The 17529-nt window shown below is 40.9% G+C and overlaps 1 pseudogene; it reads left to right on the top strand.

Annotated features, from left to right (window-relative positions):
- The first annotated feature begins 12803 nt into the window (after window positions 1–12803).
- On the top strand, window positions 12804–16947 carry LOC134382787 (probable ATP-dependent RNA helicase DDX23; annotated as a pseudogene).
- Window positions 16948–17529: the final 582 nt, after the last annotated feature.

The following is a 17529-nucleotide window of genomic DNA, read 5'->3' as shown; positions in this document are numbered from 1 at the left end:
GGTGGTAAATCCAACCCGAAAAGGCTATTTCACTATTTAGAGTACCAAAATACTCTAATTGGTATTTAAAGTACATTGCAGACATTTCTTGAGTGCCAATGCAGTAACATAACAGAGAGAGAGAGAGAGAGAGAGAGAGAGAGTTGGTTATTTACTTATTTACTCATATATTTATTTAGACATTTCAAGAGCTCCTAATGTGATTACAGTGTGTTGGAGCAGCTAACATGTTGTCATAAGGATACAGTGTACTTTCTATGGAGAAGGTGACAGCAGCCTTAGTGGACTTTATTGGTCCCAGTGCACCTCAAGGCCTTAGTGGAAGTCAAGGTTTCATTATTTTTGAAAGTTAAAGCCAGTAGGAATGCATGAAATTCCAGATTTATATACAAGGGATGACCAGGCTCCTGGATCTTTGAAGATAGTAGGCATCAATAAAGAGTTTAAGAAGAAAAGGGAGAAAATGATGTACTTTTACCATTCTCTTTTTGAGAGTGCCTCTCAAGAAAAAGTCTAAAGAAAATAGGATGCTACATGGAAGCAGAGCAGGTTTGTTTATGTGGGCAAATGGACACCCAAAATAATTATATGGGGGATGGTGGGGAAATAAAAGCCACAGTTTGAATGATTTAGGGTTCTTATTATGAGAGGCAAATAATTATAGATAATGCCATTGTGATAACAGTGATGCAGCCTGAAGAAACACCATTTACAAATTGCCTTTCTACCTATTCTTCATGTACTATTTATTATTTCTCTTCAGAAAGAGGTTACATACTTGCTTATTTTAGTATAACCTGTAAAATCAATGTGCCATAGATAGATTCACAAATATAATAGTAATAATAATAATAATAAGGCTTTGCTATGATTAACACCTGTTTTACTATTTATTAATTTATCACTGGATTTCTTTTAAAAAAATTTTATTTAAGCCTCCCTCTCCATGTTTTTTCCCTCCATACATTCCTTGTCTGCAGTGGAATGAGGTGAATTACTCAGATTATGATGTGAAAAGTTATTGTAATCACTTCAGGCCATAGGCGTCCATTTCACCACTTAATTCCATTGTCTGAGTTCTTTGATGGTGCATTAAGCTCCAACGGAAACATTATTATCTCTTTATGTTTCAGGATCCTAACCCTGCTAAATTTATTGTTTACTTGAGGGTAACGATAGAAATCAAGTAATAAATATAGATGAGAAGAGAGAAACATCTAAATTATTTCCATCCTACCATTTTAGGCAATTAGATATCCAATAGTAAAACTTGGGTAAAAATAAATAAATAAATGGCACAGTACATTCCTTAGAGGTTATCCTGAAGATCAAGGGCTTTCAAGTTACTAAAACCTAATGATTCATGCAGCTGTTCATTCTGACTTGAAAGCATCTCAAATTTGTAAGTACTTTATTCACAGTTTGGATTATCTGCTCCCTTTGGAAGAGGCCAACCTATTTTCTTTAGGCTTTTTTTTCTCTTTGAGGCACTCTCAAAAAAAAAAAAATGACAGTGCTAGGTGAGTAGGAATTTCTGTAAATTGTAACATTGATTTTCAATACTAATATCCAGTATTAATTAGTACATGAAATGCTAGTGATAGTAACACTTTGGGACCACCAGGGTAGCAATCAAGTGCTTTATTATTTATTGCCTTTGGATTAGGTATTTGTGTCTTGACTGCTCTTACCATTCCTCACCTTCCTATGTCAAATTTTGTATGTTTAAAAGTTAGTTCTGAAGCCAAGGGCAGCCCCCTCTGTCTGGAAGCAGACAAGAGAGCATGCCTGTGGTCCAAGACCAAAGCTGAGGGCAACACCCTCCAACTGGAAGTAGGCAGAAAAACACACCCACGGTCCTAGTCAGGAGCTGAGGGCAGCATCCACTTGCAGGCAAGAGAGCATGCCCAAAACACCACTTCCGTGCAGGTGGTCCACCACAGCCACTGTCACTGCCACAGCCACGGCTGTCGCAAAAGAGGCCCAATGTCACAGCAGGAGCCACAGCCACCATGCAGGCAGCCTCTTGAGTGCATTGACACAAGGAGAATCACCAGCAGAGACCAGAAAAAGAAAAGGACATCTCCCTTCTTAAAGCCCACTCGAGAGTAATAGAAGAAGCAACTGCTCTACCAGATGACCAGACATCACTATAGAGATACTAGAAACTCATTGAGATATGAGAAGACTCAGACAACATAATGAAATGAGAAAAAAAAAAAAAATGCAGGATACGAAGAAGGAAACTTATAGAGAGATTAATAGTATTAGAGTTTGGCTATGTTGTCCCCTAAAAAACTCATGTAGAAAACTGATCCCTGATGTGGCAGTGTTGGGAGCTGAGTCACGGGGGCAGATCCCTCATGAAAGGATTAGTGCTCTCCCTGGGGGGTGGGGTTAGTAAGTGAGTTCTCACTCTATTAGTTCTCATGAGATCTGGTTGTTTTAAAAACACTGACACCTCCCCCCTCTCTCTCTCCTGCTTCCTCTCACCATGTGATCTGCTTGTTGCCACCAGCTGCCTGCCATTTTCTGCCACGAGCAGAAGCAGCTTGAGGTTCACACCAGATGCAGCTGTCCTAGAATCGTGAGCCAAATAAACCTCTTTTCTTTAAAATACTCAGTCTTAGGGATTCTGTTACAGCAACACAAATGGACTAATACAAATACCTTAAAAAAGAATGTAGCAGAACTCATGGAACTGAAACATTCACTTGGCAAAATAAAAACAGAATGAATAGCTTAAGCAGCAGGCTAATGAAGCAGACTAATTTCTGATATTGAAGATAGTCTTTTTGAAATAACCCAGGCAAACAAAAAAAAAAAAAAAAAAAGGAAAAAGAATTTTAAAAAATGAAGAAAATCTAAGAGAGCTAGTAGACAAACTTAAAGTGCACAAACATTTGAATCATGGGTGTTCCAGAAGGGGAGGAGAAAGGAAAGGGCATGGAAAACCTATTCAACAAAATAATGGAAAACTTCCCAGGTATAAGGAGAGACACAGACCTTCAGATCCAGGAGGCTCAAAGATCCCCAAACAGGTTCAACCCCAAAAGATCTTCTCCAAGACACATTATAGTTAAATGGACAAAGCTCAAAGACAAATAGAGAATCTTCAAAGAAGCACGAGAAAAGCATTAAGTCACCTGTAAGGGAGCCCCTGTCATACTAACAGTAGACTTCTCAATAGAAATTCTACCGGCCAGAAGAAAATGGGATGATACATTCAAAATACTAAAAGAAAAAATCTGCCAGCGAAGAATACTATACCCAGCAAGGCTATCCTTCAGAAATGAAGGAGAAACTGTGTATTTACCAGACAAACAAAAACTATAAGAGTTCACCACATGACCAACCTTATAAGAAATCCTCAAGGGAGTCCTGCATCTGGAATAAAATAATAATAATAATAATAATAATAATCACTACCATGAATACACAGGTAAGGACAAAACCCACTGGTAGAACAAAAATACAAATGCAAAAGAGAAGGAAACTAAACCTTACCACCACAAAAAACCATAATGACAACGTAATAATGCCCCTGCTTATTTCTGATTTTAGTAATTTGGTCTTCTGTCTTTTTCTTGGTCCCCCTAAATAAAGGTTTGCAAATTTTGTTGATCTTTTTAAAGAATCAACTTTTGGTGGTGTTGATTTTCTCTGTTGTTTTTTAATTGCCTATTTCATATATCTCTGTTGTAGTCTTTGCTATTTCCTACTTATATTTGCTTTTGGTTTAGCTTGCTCTTCTTTTTATATTTTCCTAAGGTAGAAGTTTACATTACTGATTTGAGATTTTTCTTATTTTTAATATAGGTGTTTACAAGTATAAATTTTCCTCTAAGCACTGCATGAGCCCTACATCCTACAAATTTTGATATGTTGTGCTTTGATTTTTATCTCAAAGTACTTCCTAATTTCTCTGTGAGTTTTCTTTTGACACATTGTTTATTGAGGAGAGTGTTGCTTAATTTCCACACATTTGTGAATTTTGTAAATTTCCTTCTGTTATTGTGGTCAGAGAGCATATCTTCTGTGATCTTAGCCTTTTTAAATGTATTAAGACTTGTTTTGTGGCCAAAAATTTTTTAAAAATTTTAAAAAAACACTCATGAAATTAGGTACTCAAAAGTTGTGATTTTGTAATAAATAAAGCTCAATAAAGCTGACTTTAAAAAAACTGGTTAGATAAACTAGGGTATAACAACAAAATTAATTGTTATGGAGCTATCAATAAGCTGTATTAATATGTAAAGATTACCAAAATATTTACTAAGTAAAAAAAAAAAGCATGGTGCAAAAGAGTGTATAAGGTATACTACCCTTTGTGTAGAAATATTTAGAAAAGTGTATGTTTCATTCGCTTGCATATAAAAAAAGAAATGCAAGAAATATTAAAATTAAAAAAATTAATTCTGGAGCATCGTTGATGAAAATGCATGATTAGAAAAGCATAGAAGCACAATATTTTTTTATTTCATACAGATAATGTTTTATTGTGTTTTCTGTTCTCTATTTCAAATTAATAGAAACCTGCCTTTCATAACTTAGTTCATATAAATGCCAGGTAATTGGTATGCCTCAAAAAACACAATCTCAGAGAAGAGTTGAAAGTATTATATAAATAGCATTATTTTCCTGAGAAATTTGAAAATTAGTTGCTGACATAATTCCCTATTATCCTGAGTATGCTAGAGCACATTTCCTAAAAATGAAAACATTCTTCTGCATAACCCCGTTACAACTAATTAATCAGAAAATAACAATGATTCATTACTACTGTCTGATACTCAGACCCCATTCAGTGTTCACCACCTATATCAGTAATATCCTTTACTGCAAGTTCAGAACAACATGTTGCATTTAGTTGTCATGTCTCTTTAGTCTCCTTCAATCTAGAGCAGTTCTTCTATGATCTTCAGTTTGGGGTTATCTGATGTTTTCTCATAATTCAACTCAGGGTATGCATCTTTGCCAAGAATATGGCAGAAGTAATGCTGCCTTTTTCTCTTTGCATCCTGTTACATAGCACATGCTTTGTTTCATTACTGGAGATGTTAAGGTTGCTCACTTGGTAAAGGTGGCTTCTTCCATGCTTGTCTTCCCTTAGTAATGAATAAGCATTTTGAGGGGAGATACTCCATTGCTCATTCAACATTCAATTTATTTATTCATTTATTTCAGTATGTACTGACAGATTCCTATTTTATTAAGTGAGTTATAATCCATTACTATTACCATTATTTAAAAGGTGGCCATTTTTGCCTATTGGGATGTTTGTTTTTCCTGACAAGTCTATTATTTGAATGTTGCTTGATATTTGCTGAGAGATTATATGAGGGTGATATGTCCTGGGGCTGGATGTTAAATTACTTTGCATTAGATGTGAGTTGTTGTCATTTTACTTTAGAAAGGGCTTTATATAAGTGACAGGATATTTCAGTTTATTTGATCAGTTATTAATTCTTCATAGTGTCTAAAGGCAAAGGGTATAATCTCAATTTAAGCATGAGAAACCCTGAGCACAAAAGAGCCCTTAGAACCAGAGAATCCAAATATTTTGCCTTGAGATAAGAGCAACCATGTCTCAATGTGTTTCACTGGTTTTATTTCCATTGTATGAGAAAAACACATACTGACACATTTTATTATAAAATATCAGGAGAAATTATAAATTATATGATACTATCATTTTACACACAGACTATTTCAGCCAATGTAACCTGATGTTGTGTAAGGAAGATATCAAACTCATTTTGAAACTGCTGCTAGCATTTCCATGAGAAATGAAACATTTTAATATTTGTATCGTTTAAATCAATTTATTTTTTGTATACTATTATTGTTGATGATTCCTTCAAAAATACCACGTTTCACAAATATGTGTTGAATTCCCAATATGTACTAGACATTATAATTCCTAGGATATATAAACAAATGAGAGGTAATATTTGGTTTTAAAGGCCTCATAAATTCTGGAATCTGATAAAACCCTGCAGTTCAAATTCTGGTTTAGCCACTTACTAGCTGTGTCAAATTATTTAATTTTTTTTGAACCCTAGTTTCCTATTTTATAGGAGTGTCATGAGAATTAAATGAGATAATTCATGCTAAACACTTTCTGTACTGCTTACAGTAGGTACTTAATAAATACTGGCCTCAGTATCAGTAATATCATTAATAATAAAATCATTTCCAGAATTATTATTATTGACTATCTATAGATTGAAAGTATCCCAAGGAGTGCAAATAAAGTTTCATTTCATATGTAGGTTTCTTACTTCTTCCCCTTGGTTGTAGAGCTGTGCTAAAGAATGAATTGAAAGACTAGAATCAATCGTAGTAAAACAGGTATGACTTCAAGTATTCTAAAAAGACTGATAGTCATCCAAACCTCACCCAAAATATTTTGCATTGTATATTGAAATACGATTTCATTATAAATACTGCTGAGAGAAATATAACTGAGAAAAATCACACTGTACCACAAAATAATTTATATTATTTCTTTTTTATGGCGCTAACTTGGAGGGATGGAAGGATAGAGAGAAAGGAGGCTGCAGGAGAAAGTTGAGAGTGTTTAAAGGAGAGATAAGGGAAGAGGGAAGGCTACAGCTGAGTCAAGGACTGGAGAAAAATGACTGGGCACTGCAGGCAAACTATGTACTCATATACTTCATAGTGTTTTTTAGAACTAACTAACCAGTAGTCATCAATCACTGGTCCCATTCATGTTCCGAACTCCATCTGTACATCAGTTGACTTAATTGGGACTACTTGGTTGTTGCAGATGGTGATTTTTAATGTTTGCTTGTTTATTTTTTAAATGTTCTAAAGCTTAAATTAATGAAACAGATTGATTAGAAATCACACAAGAGATTCACTCAAATTCTTTTTCTCAGTTTAATTAAAAAGACAGATTTTAAAGCGAAATGCACTTGGTTTTTTGAAAGTATCGATATGAAGGCAAGGCGTGCCTCATACAAATCAGAAAATTAAAAATAATAGTAATTTTTATAAGAAATTGACCAGTATATATCTAGATGGGCTGATTAAGTTGTTGTTTATGGATGCAAGACCACCATGTTTTAACATCTCCCTTCTTTTAAGCTACACTGTCATCTGTAGAAATAAATAAGTTCATTTATTTGGTAGGCTTTTACGGAACATCTACAAATTCTAGGCACCATGCTAGGCTTTCAGGATACAATAATGTATTATATGTAGTCCTAGCCCTGAAAAACCATAACTTAATGTATACATTAACATTATTTTGCTATCCCACTATTCTTTGTTAGCATGACTTTACCTTTTTCTGTAATTTATTGGTCAATTAATGGCTTGATTCTCATTGCTGTAACTTTTTGAAAACCCCATCAACTTAAAAAAAAAGTATCAATAGACCATTTGGGCCATTGTCTCTCTCTATATATTTTTATTGTATATGTTTAAGGTGCACAGCATGATGCTTTCATATACATATAAATAGTGAAATGATTACTACAGTAAAGCAAACTATTTTATCCATCTGTTCATATCATTACCTTTATTATTTATTTATTTATTTATTGTGGTGACAGCACTTGAAATCTACTTTCTTGGCAAATTTTTGGTCTGTAATACAGTATTATTAACTATAGTCATCATGCTGTATATTAGGTCTCTAGACTTAATTCACCCTAAACTGCCATTTCATATCCTTTGATCTAAATCTTCCCTTTTCCCTCCCTACCATGCCCCGATAATCAACATTCCATTTTCTGCTTTTACTAGTTTAACTATTTTAGGTACCTCATATAAGTAGAGTGATGGAGAATATGTTCTTCTGGGACTGGCTATTTCACTTAGCATAATGTCCTCCAAGTTTATGTCACAAGTGGAATATTTCCCTCTTTTTTAAGGCTGACATATTCCATTGTATGTACACATGACAATTTTTTTTATACATTCATACATTAATAGACACTTAGGTTGTTCCCTTATCTTGTCTATTGCAAATAATACTACAGTGAATGCGGGAGTGCACATATATCTTCAAAATACTGATTTCATTTCCCAGAAGAGGGATTGCTGGCTCATATTGTAGTTCTATTATTTAATTTTTTGAAGACCCTCCATGCTGTTTTTCTTAATGGCTCTACCAATCCACACTCCCACCAACAGAACACATGGGTTCCTTTTTCTCCACATCCTCACCAGCACTTGTTATATTTTGTCTTTTTGATAATAGCCATCTTAACAGGTGTGAGGTTTTGATTTGCATTTCCCTGATGATTAGAGATGTAAGTACCTTTTCATATACATATTAGCCAATTCTATGTCTCATTTGGAAAACTATTCAGGTTCTTTGCCCACTTTTTAATCAGTTTATTTGTTTGTTTGCTATCGAGTTGTTTGACTTCCTTATATATTTTGGACATTAACTCATCAGATACGTGTTTTGCAAATATTCTCTTCTAATCCATAGATTGATTTTTAGTTTTGTTGCCTGTTTCCTTTGCTGTGCAAAAGCTTTTTAGTTTGCTGTAGTACCACTTGTTTAATTTCACTTTTGTTGCCTGAACTTCTAGTGTCATATCCAAATATCATTGTCAAGACTAATGTAAAGGAACTTTTTCCCTATATTTTTTTCTAGGAGTTTTATAGGTTACAGGTCTCACGTTTAAGTCTTTAATCCATTTTGAGTTGATCTTGTGTATGGTGTAAGATGTGTCCAGTTTTATTACTTTGCACGATGGTATCCTGTTTTCCCAACTCCATTTGTTGAAGAGACCAACTTTTCCTCAGTGTGTATTCTTGGCACCCTCATCAAAAACTAGTTCGCATATGTGCTTCAGTTTAGTTCTGGACTCTCTAGACTGTTCCATTGGTCTATGTGTCTGTTTCTGTGCTAGTATTATACTGTTTTGGTTACTATAGCTTAGTCATATAATTTTAAATCAGAAACTTTGCTCTTATTCTCAAGTTGCTTTAGCTAGTCAGGGCTTTTACATTTCCATATAAATTTTAGAATCATTTTTTATATTTCTGTGAAAATTGTCATTGGAATTTTGATAGGAATTGTATTGAATCTATATATCACTTGGGTACTGAGGACATTTTAACCATATTCATTCTTCCAATCCATGAACACAGGATATCATTCCATTTATTTATGTCCTCTTCAACTTATTTTATCAGTGTTTTGTAGTTTTCAGTGTACAGATCTTTTGCCTCCTTGGTTACATTTTTGTTCTTTTTGATGTTGTCCTGAATGTGATTGTTTACTTGATTTCTTTTTTTAGATAGATCATTGTTGGTGTAAGGAAATGCTACTGATTTCGTATGTTGATTTTGTATCCTGCAACATTACTAAATTTGTTTATTAGTTCTAACAGTTTTTCTGTTGGAGTCTTTAGGGTTTTCTAATTATAAGATCATGGATCATGTCATCTGCAAACAGGGATAATTTTACTTCTTGATTCCTAATTTGGATGCCTTTTATTTCTTTTTCTCATCTGATTACTCTTGCTAGAACTTCCAGTACTATGTCAAGAAGAAGTGGCAAGAATGGGCATCCTTGTCTTGTTCTTGTTCTGATTTTAGAAGTAAAGCTTTCAACTTTTCACTATTGAGTAAGATGTTACCTGTGGAATTTTAAAAAATGGCCTTTGTTGTGTTGAGGATATTTTCTTCTATATCTATTTTGTTGAGAGTTTTTATCATGAATGGATGTTGAACTTTACCAAATACTTTTTCTCCCTAATTTATAAAGGAAACAGAAGCAGGCTTGGAGAGACCAAGAAAACCTCCTGATTATGCACACGAGGTAGAGCAGAAGCTCAGGGTTTTGGATCCCAAAGTCACCTCAGGAAGTACCCTAGCTAGAGGTTCATTAAACCACTGATTTGAGGCTGGGGCTCTTACCTAGACCTTTGGTAGGTCCCAGCCCTAGGGTGGGTTCTCAGCAGGGAGAATTTCATCATAGACAGAGTGTTAGGGACATCTTTGAGCAGCTATAGGACTCAGTCCTTACCTGGTGGAATGAGAGCATAGGTAGGGTCCCCAAAGTCTATTAGAGGCATTCAAAGTGTGGCTCTGACAGTAGGCCTCTGAAGCCAAGAGCCCAGCAAGGCCAGCACTGCCTGACTGACTAGGGTGCTTCAACTTCAGTCCCCTCCTACGTACTGCAGCTGTAGACCCAGCCCCAAACACAAATGTGACCTGGCCCTGGCCCCAGAGTCTGCTCTTGAAGGGAAAGGAGAGGAAAGGGAGGCAGTCAGGCAGAAAGACTCCAGGTTGTATGGCAGGCATCATTATTCTGCTTTAGAGATGAAGAAAGTAAAGCTCAGGGAGACATACTCAAGGTCTCAAATGTTGCAATGTTAGCTCCAATAATGGAATCCAGATGGGTCTGGCTTGAAGGCTGGGCCTTCAACTGCAGCCCTTGAACTGCTCTCTTCCCTGAGGCAGGGCATGGGCCCTGGGGGCAGGACTGAAGCGTGTTATCTGGCTCTCCTGGGATGGGGCTGTAGCTTCTTACCGCCACTCCTGACAGACACTCTGGCAGAGTGGGCTCCCCTCAGATATTCAGGATAAAGTATGCCCCCTCAGGCTGGGTCCCAGAGCAGGTATGGTTAAAGACCTACCACCTATGCACACACTGGCAACACGTCTCCTGTGGACTAAAGGCTGGGGAGGGTAGGAGGGGGGATGCAGGCCAGGAAGCTGGCATGGCACTGGACAGCGTGTGTCCAAAGGCAGTTCATCCTTGCTCAGCACTGCTCCAGCTCTCCCCTCCCCATCACGGGTAGTTAACCCTGGAGAAGCCACACACTGTCTATGGGAGATATGGGCCGCCTGAGGAGTGGTCCAAGGCCAGGACAGTGGAGAGTCCCTAGGATTTTTTTGAATCAATGGACTCAAGTGTTAGTCTTGCTGTTTCCACTGTACTGGACTATTGTATCATCATCCTAACCTAGTCTTAAGTCCTCCACACTGATAGGATGATCTTAACTCAAACTTCCAACTCTCAGTAAATTTTAACCTTGCCTTCTTGCCTCTGAGACATTGCCACAGGGCCGCAGGAGGGTGTTCTCCCCTACCTCAGTAAACAATAAACTCAATTTTATCATATCAACAGGTTCTATTGGTGATATTTGGGGAGCCAGCATTTGGCAATTTAAAGAAAATCTGTACATTGAATAAATCAATAAGTCAATAACACTAAGGGGAAGAGAATACATTAGGATTATAACATTTGAGAACAGAATAGCTTTAGGCATGAAAAATAAAATGTTAGTACAGATATAATTTTGAGGTAAGAATAATTAAAATTTAAGGTCAACAGAGAAGATTTCAGAGTAGGAAGATAGTGTGGGGGCAAGAAAAAGTGAAGGATAGAAATAAAGGAAAGGTACATTGGAAGCACCCAATAAAAAACTAAGATACTTTGGTTAACTGAAAATTCTAAGTAATATATGAATTATGTTTACAAATTCCTTCTCTCCCACAGACTTTTTTTTTTTCATGTTATTCTCTCTTTTTGGAATGTCTTTTCATAGCTATTCACCTGCATAACCTACTTATAATTTTAAAATTCAGTTTATCATGACTCTCTTAAGAAAGAAAATTTTCCTAAACCTGCAACATCAATTTTGATGTCTCTCCTGTTTGCTCCCATGGCCCAGGATATTTACACTCTTGGATGATTCAAATCAAAACCATAAACACCCCCATTCTTCACTGTCATAGAAAACAAGAGAAACAATATAGGAGATGCTAAATTAGAGGATGTGGCTTAGTGTAAGGGCCAAGTGAACCTGCTAACTAACTCTCATAATTAGTCAGACTTCTTCACCCAACCATGCACAACACTGGACCAGAGTATCTCCTCTTGTGAGTAATCTCACAGGGTGGAGGAGCAGAGGATGTCTCTGTGTATTCCAAGTGGAAAAAATGGATGGAGCTGAGATGAGCATGTCCAGTCTATCTCAAATTTATCAGTTAGATTAAGTACACCTCTTTCCTAAAGGGAGGAGGGACAGTATAAGTACAGGGACAGAAAGAGGCCAGAAGTTTTAGTGGTTGTGTCCCCTTCACATGTTAGGAAACCATGGGAGTGAGGGAAAAGCATCATACTCTAGCATACCCAATCAGCACTGCCAGGCTATTTTGCAACTTCCCATTTACTTGGCTATCCGTCCTCTTAAATTTTAAACTTCCTGAAGGATTGTATCTTATTCCCCATTATACCCTTGCTGAATGCCATGCCTACAGGGTTAGCTCTATAGATCTACTTATAGTATCAGGCAGGCTTTAGGGAAATGGGAGGAGCTTGCTTCAAGGCCACAGAAGGCAGGTATATTCCTGGTATTCCAAATTAAAATCACTGAATGTGTTTTCCTATTTAAACATTGTACCATCTGGTAACTGTATTTATTAACGCTAAGGTCAGTTATATACTCTATATTATGAGTTAAAGAAGATTTTAGTGAGCTGCCTTGGGAAACTGTTTCCACAGGAAAAGAGTTTTCGATTTTAAACATTGACTTTACAATTATACTTTTAAAACTTACCTTTTTGTATTAATTAGGGACTTGCCATATCCTGGTTTTTAATTGCTAGCTGGAATGCCTTTCTGCTTTCTTTGGCTTTAATCATTTTTTCCCCCTTTTATTCCCTTTTCTATGATAGAAATTATTTTTCAGTTTTTAAATGTTTGAAAAAAATGAGTTGCCATCTCGGCGACCAGGAAATGGGAAAGATGGCGACTGCTCGGCGACGCTGAGGCCGCGTTGGGCACTTCAGGCTCAGGGGTGATGGCAGGAGAGCAGGCTGACAAAAAGGACCATGATGTATCACCTCCCAAGGAGGAAAGGAAGCCATCACGGACTCCTGACACAGAGCAGGATGGAGACCAGGACCGGAAGTCTGCCCGACCTACAGACAGGAAGCGGAGTCGCTCAAGGGATAGACGCAGAGGAGGCAGGGCAGCCGTCTGTCACGCGTTCTCGCTCCCGCTCTCTCTCCCGTTCTCTCTCGCTCGAGTTCTCGCTCGCGTTCTCCCTCGCGTTCTCCCTCGCTCCCGTTCTCCCTCGCGTTCTCTCTCCCTCGCGTTCTCTCTCCCTCGCGTTCTCTCTCGCTTGCGTTCTCTCTCCCATTCTCTCTCGCTCCCATTCTCTCTCGCTCGTGTTCTCTCTCCCGTTCTCTCTCACTCGCGTTCTCTCTCGCTCGTGTTCTCTCTCCCGTTCTCTCTCGCTCGCGTTCTCCCTCGCGTTCTCTCTCGCTCGCGTTCTCCCTCGCGTTCTCTCTCGCTCGCGTTCTCTCTCCCTTTCTCTCTCGCTCCCGTTCTCTCTCCCTTTCTTTCTCGCTCCCGTTCTCTCTCCCGTTCTCTCTCGCTCCCGTTCTCTCTCACTCGTGTTCTCTCTCGCTCGCGTTCTCTCTCCCGTTCTCTCTCGCTCCCGTTCTCTCTCGCTTGCGTTCTCCCTCGCGTTCTCTCTCGCTTGCGTTCTCTCTCCCATTCTCTCTCGCTCCCATTCTCTCTCGCTCGTGTTCTCTCTCCCGTTCTCTCTCGCTCGCGTTCTCCCTCGCGTTCTCTCTCGCTCGCGTTCTCCCTCGCGTTCTCTCTCGCTCGCGTTCTCTCTCCCTTTCTCTCTCGCTCCCGTTCTCTCGCTTGCATTCTCCCTCCCATTCTCTCTCGCTCCCATTCTCTCTCTCTCCCGTTCTCTCTCGCTCCTGTTCTCTCTCGCTCGCGTTCTCTCTCCTGTTCTCTCTCGCTCCCGTTCTCTCTCGCTTGCATTCTCCCTCGCGTTCTCTCTCGCTTGCGTTCTCTCTCCCATTCTCTCTCGCTCCCATTCTCTCTCGCTCGTGTTCTCTCTCCCGTTCTCTCTCGCTCGCGTTCTCCCTCGCGTTCTCTCTCGCTCGCGTTCTCCCTCGCGTTCTCTCTCGCTCGCGTTCTCTCTCCCTTTCTCTCTCGCTCCCGTTCTCTCTCGCTTGCATTCTCCCTCCCATTCTCTCTCGCTCCCATTCTCTCTCTCTCCCGTTCTCTCTCGCTCCCGTTCTCTCTCGCTCGCGTTCTCTCTCCCGTTCTCTCTCGCTCCCGTTCTCTCTCGCTTGCATTCTCCCTCGCGTTCTCTCTCGCTCGTGTTCTCTCTTGCTCGCGTTCTCTCTCCCGTTCTCTCTCGCTCGAGTTCTCTCCCATTCTCTCTCGCTCGCGTTCTCCCTCGCGTTCTCTCGCTCCCGTTCTCTCTCGCTCGCGTTCTCTCTCCCGTTCTCTCTCGCTCCCGTTCTCCCTCGTGTTCTCTCTCGCTCCCATTCTCTCTCGCTTGTGTTCTCTCTCCCGTTCTCTCCCGTTCTCTCTCGCTCGTGTTCTCTCTCCCGTTCTCTCCCGTTCTCTCTCGCTCGTGTTCTCTCTCCTGTTCTCTCTCGCTCGCATTCTCCCGTTCTCTCTCGCTCCCATTCTCTCTCGCTCGCGTTCTCCCTCGCGTTCTCTCTCGCTCCCATTCTCTCTCGCTCGTGTTCTCTCTCCCGTTCTCTCTCTCTCCCGTTCTCTCTCACTCCCGTTCTCTCTCCCGTTCTCTCTTGCTCATGTTCTCTCTCCCGTTCTCTCTCGCTCCCATTCTCTCTCCCGTTCTCTCTCGCTCCCGTTCTCTCTCACTCCTGCTCTGGCTCCCGTTCTCACTCGTTCAGCTTCCAAGTCTGCAGGTAGAGTAAGACGGCACAGAGAGGAGATGGACATAAGGAGCAGGATCCTAATAAGAAGGACAGAGATCGAGACAGGGATGGGCACAGACAGGACAAGGACCATAAATGATCCAGCTTATCTCCTGGCTGGGGAAAAGATTTTAAATCTCAGAAGGACAGAGGCTCTGAGAAGGATGAAGAGGATGAACATGGTGATGATGCCCAAGGCCCAGCCATTATCACTGAAGGAACTTCTGGCCAAGAAAAAGGCTGAGGAAGAAGCTGAGGCTAAGCCCAAGTTCCTCTCCAAAGCAGAAAGAGAGGCAGAAGCTCTAAAACGGCAGCAGCAGCAGCAGGAGGAGGTGAAGAGCGGCAGAGGATGCTTGAAGAAGAGAGGAAGAGGAAACAGTTCCAAGACTTGGGCAGGAAGATGTTGGGAATGCCACAGAAATGGGAACATTGGCAATGAAGGGAGAGGATGGAGCGGGAGACCAATGGAAATGAGGATGAGGAAGGGCAACAGTAGATCCGGGAAGAGAAGGATAAGAGCAAGGAACTGCATGCCATTAAGGAGCATTACCCGGGTGGCATAAAAAAGTGGCACCGAGCAAGGCATCTCAGTGACCGCAAGTTTGTCTTTGGGTGGGATGCATCTGGAGACACATCCATCGACTACAATCCCCTGTACAAAGAATGGCAGCAGGTGCAGTTGTTGGGGCGGGGCTTCATTGCAGGCATTGACCCAAAGCAGCAGAAAGGAGAGCAGTCTCGTTTCTATGGAGACCTAATGGAGAAGAGGAGATCACTGGAAGAAAAGGAGCAGGAGGAGGCAAGACAATGCAAACTTCAAAAGAAGGAACCCAAGCAGCATTGGGACGATTGTCATTGGTCCCAGAAGAAGTTAGATGAGATGACAGACAGGGACTGGTGTATCTTCCCTGAGGACTACAGCATCACCACTAAAGATGGCAAGATCTGCAGTCCCATCCGATCCTGGAAGGACTCATTTCTGCCTTCACACATCTTGGAGGTCATTGGTAAGTGTGGCTATAAGGAACCAACCCTTATCCAGTGTCAGGCAATTCCCACTGGGCTACAGAATGTATCATTAATGTGGCTGAGACTGGCAGTGGCAAGACAGCAACCTTCCTCATCCCTTTGCTGGTCTGGATCACCACGCTTCCCAAAATTGACAGGATTGAAGAACCAGACCAGGGCCTTTATGCCATCATCCTGGCTCCCACCCGTGAGTTGGCACAGCAGATTGAGAAAGAGACTATTAAGTCTGGGAAACCCCTAGGCCCCCACACTGTGGCTGTCATCAGTGGCATCTCCAGAGAAGATGGAGGCTTCAGGCTGCACATGGGTTGTGAGATTGTGATCGCTACCCTGGAACATCTGATTGATGTGCTGGAGAACTGCTACCTGGTACTCAGCCACTGTACCTATGTTATTCTGGATGAGGCAGAAAGGATGATTGACTTGGGCTTTGAGCCAGATGTCCAGAAGATCCTGGAGCACATGCCTGTCAGCAATCAGAAGCCACATACAGATGAGGCTGATGACCCAGAGAAGATTTTGGCTAACTTTGAGTCAGGAAAACTTAAGTACTGCAAAACAGTCATGTTCTTGGCCACCGTGCCCCCAGCGATGGAGCATCTGGCAAGGAGCTATCTTCAGCGACCTGCTGTGGTGTACACTGGCTCTGCAGGGAAGCCCCATGAATGTGTGGAACAGAAGGTCTTCCTCATGTCAGAGTCAGAAAAGAGGAAAAGCTGCTGGCAATCTTGCAGCAAGGCTTTGATCCACCCATCATCATTTTTGTCAACCAGAAGTGTTGTGATGTGTTGGCCAAATCCCTGGAGAAGACAGGGTACAATGCTTGCACACTGCATGGTGGAAAAGGCCAGGAGCAGCGAGAGTTTACACTATCCAACCTCAAGGTTGGGGCCAAGGATATTTCAGTGGCTACGGATGTGGCTGGTTGTGGTATTGACATCCAAGATGTGTCTATGGTTGTCAACTATGATATGGCCAAAATATTGAAGATTACATCCATCACATTGGTCACATGGGACAAACAGGCAAGAGTGGTGTGGCTATTACCTTCGTCACCAAAGAGAACTCTGCTGTGTTCTATGAGCTGAAGCAAGCCATCCTGGAAAGCCTGGTGTCTTCCTGCCCCCCTCACCCCCCGAGCTAGCCAACCACCCAGATGCCCAGCACAAGCCAGGCACCATCCTCACCAAGTAGCACTGGGAAGAGACTGTCTTTGCCTGACACAGCACTCTTCCCATGGGTTTGAGGGCATGCTCTGAAGCTCCCTGATGCCTGTTCTTCAGGACTCTCATATCCCTTTTTCCAGGTTCTCACTCTTGGGTTATTGGGGCTTAGGAAACAAACTCCCTGGCCCAGACCCTCAGGTGTGGAGGCCTGAGTGTGGAGCTGCAAAAAGGAGAGGAAGATGCTGTAGGAGGCAGAGGGAGCAAATTACCACAAGTTTGGGCCCAGCACTGCCACTCCAGGGGCTTTGGGATTGCACTGGGCCATCAGCTCTTGCCAGGTTATGGGGCAGCTAGTTGGCATTATCCCCCAGAATGACTGGAAACCTGGCTGCTTGGATGAGATCTCCTTCAGCACAGACTTGACTGTGTAGCTGTAAATTGCAGCAGCATCTTTGCCCTAGATAACCTGCACCATGATGATTATGGACTTTGGACTCTTACTATCATTTTGACAGCCATTTTCCCATTTTGATTATAAAACAAATTGAGAGCCTTTAGAGCTGTGTACAGCCCCATGCCAAGGAGTGCTGTGCACTCTAGGCATCCCTCCTTCTGGGAATTTTTTTAGTCAGTGTGG

The sequence above is a fragment of the Cynocephalus volans genome, chromosome 7 (assembly GCF_027409185.1).
Source record: "Cynocephalus volans isolate mCynVol1 chromosome 7, mCynVol1.pri, whole genome shotgun sequence".
In the NCBI taxonomy this organism is placed as follows: Eukaryota; Metazoa; Chordata; class Mammalia; order Dermoptera; family Cynocephalidae; genus Cynocephalus; species Cynocephalus volans.
Note: the sequence above shows the minus strand (reverse complement) of the source record. Positions and strands in the feature narration are given on the sequence as shown.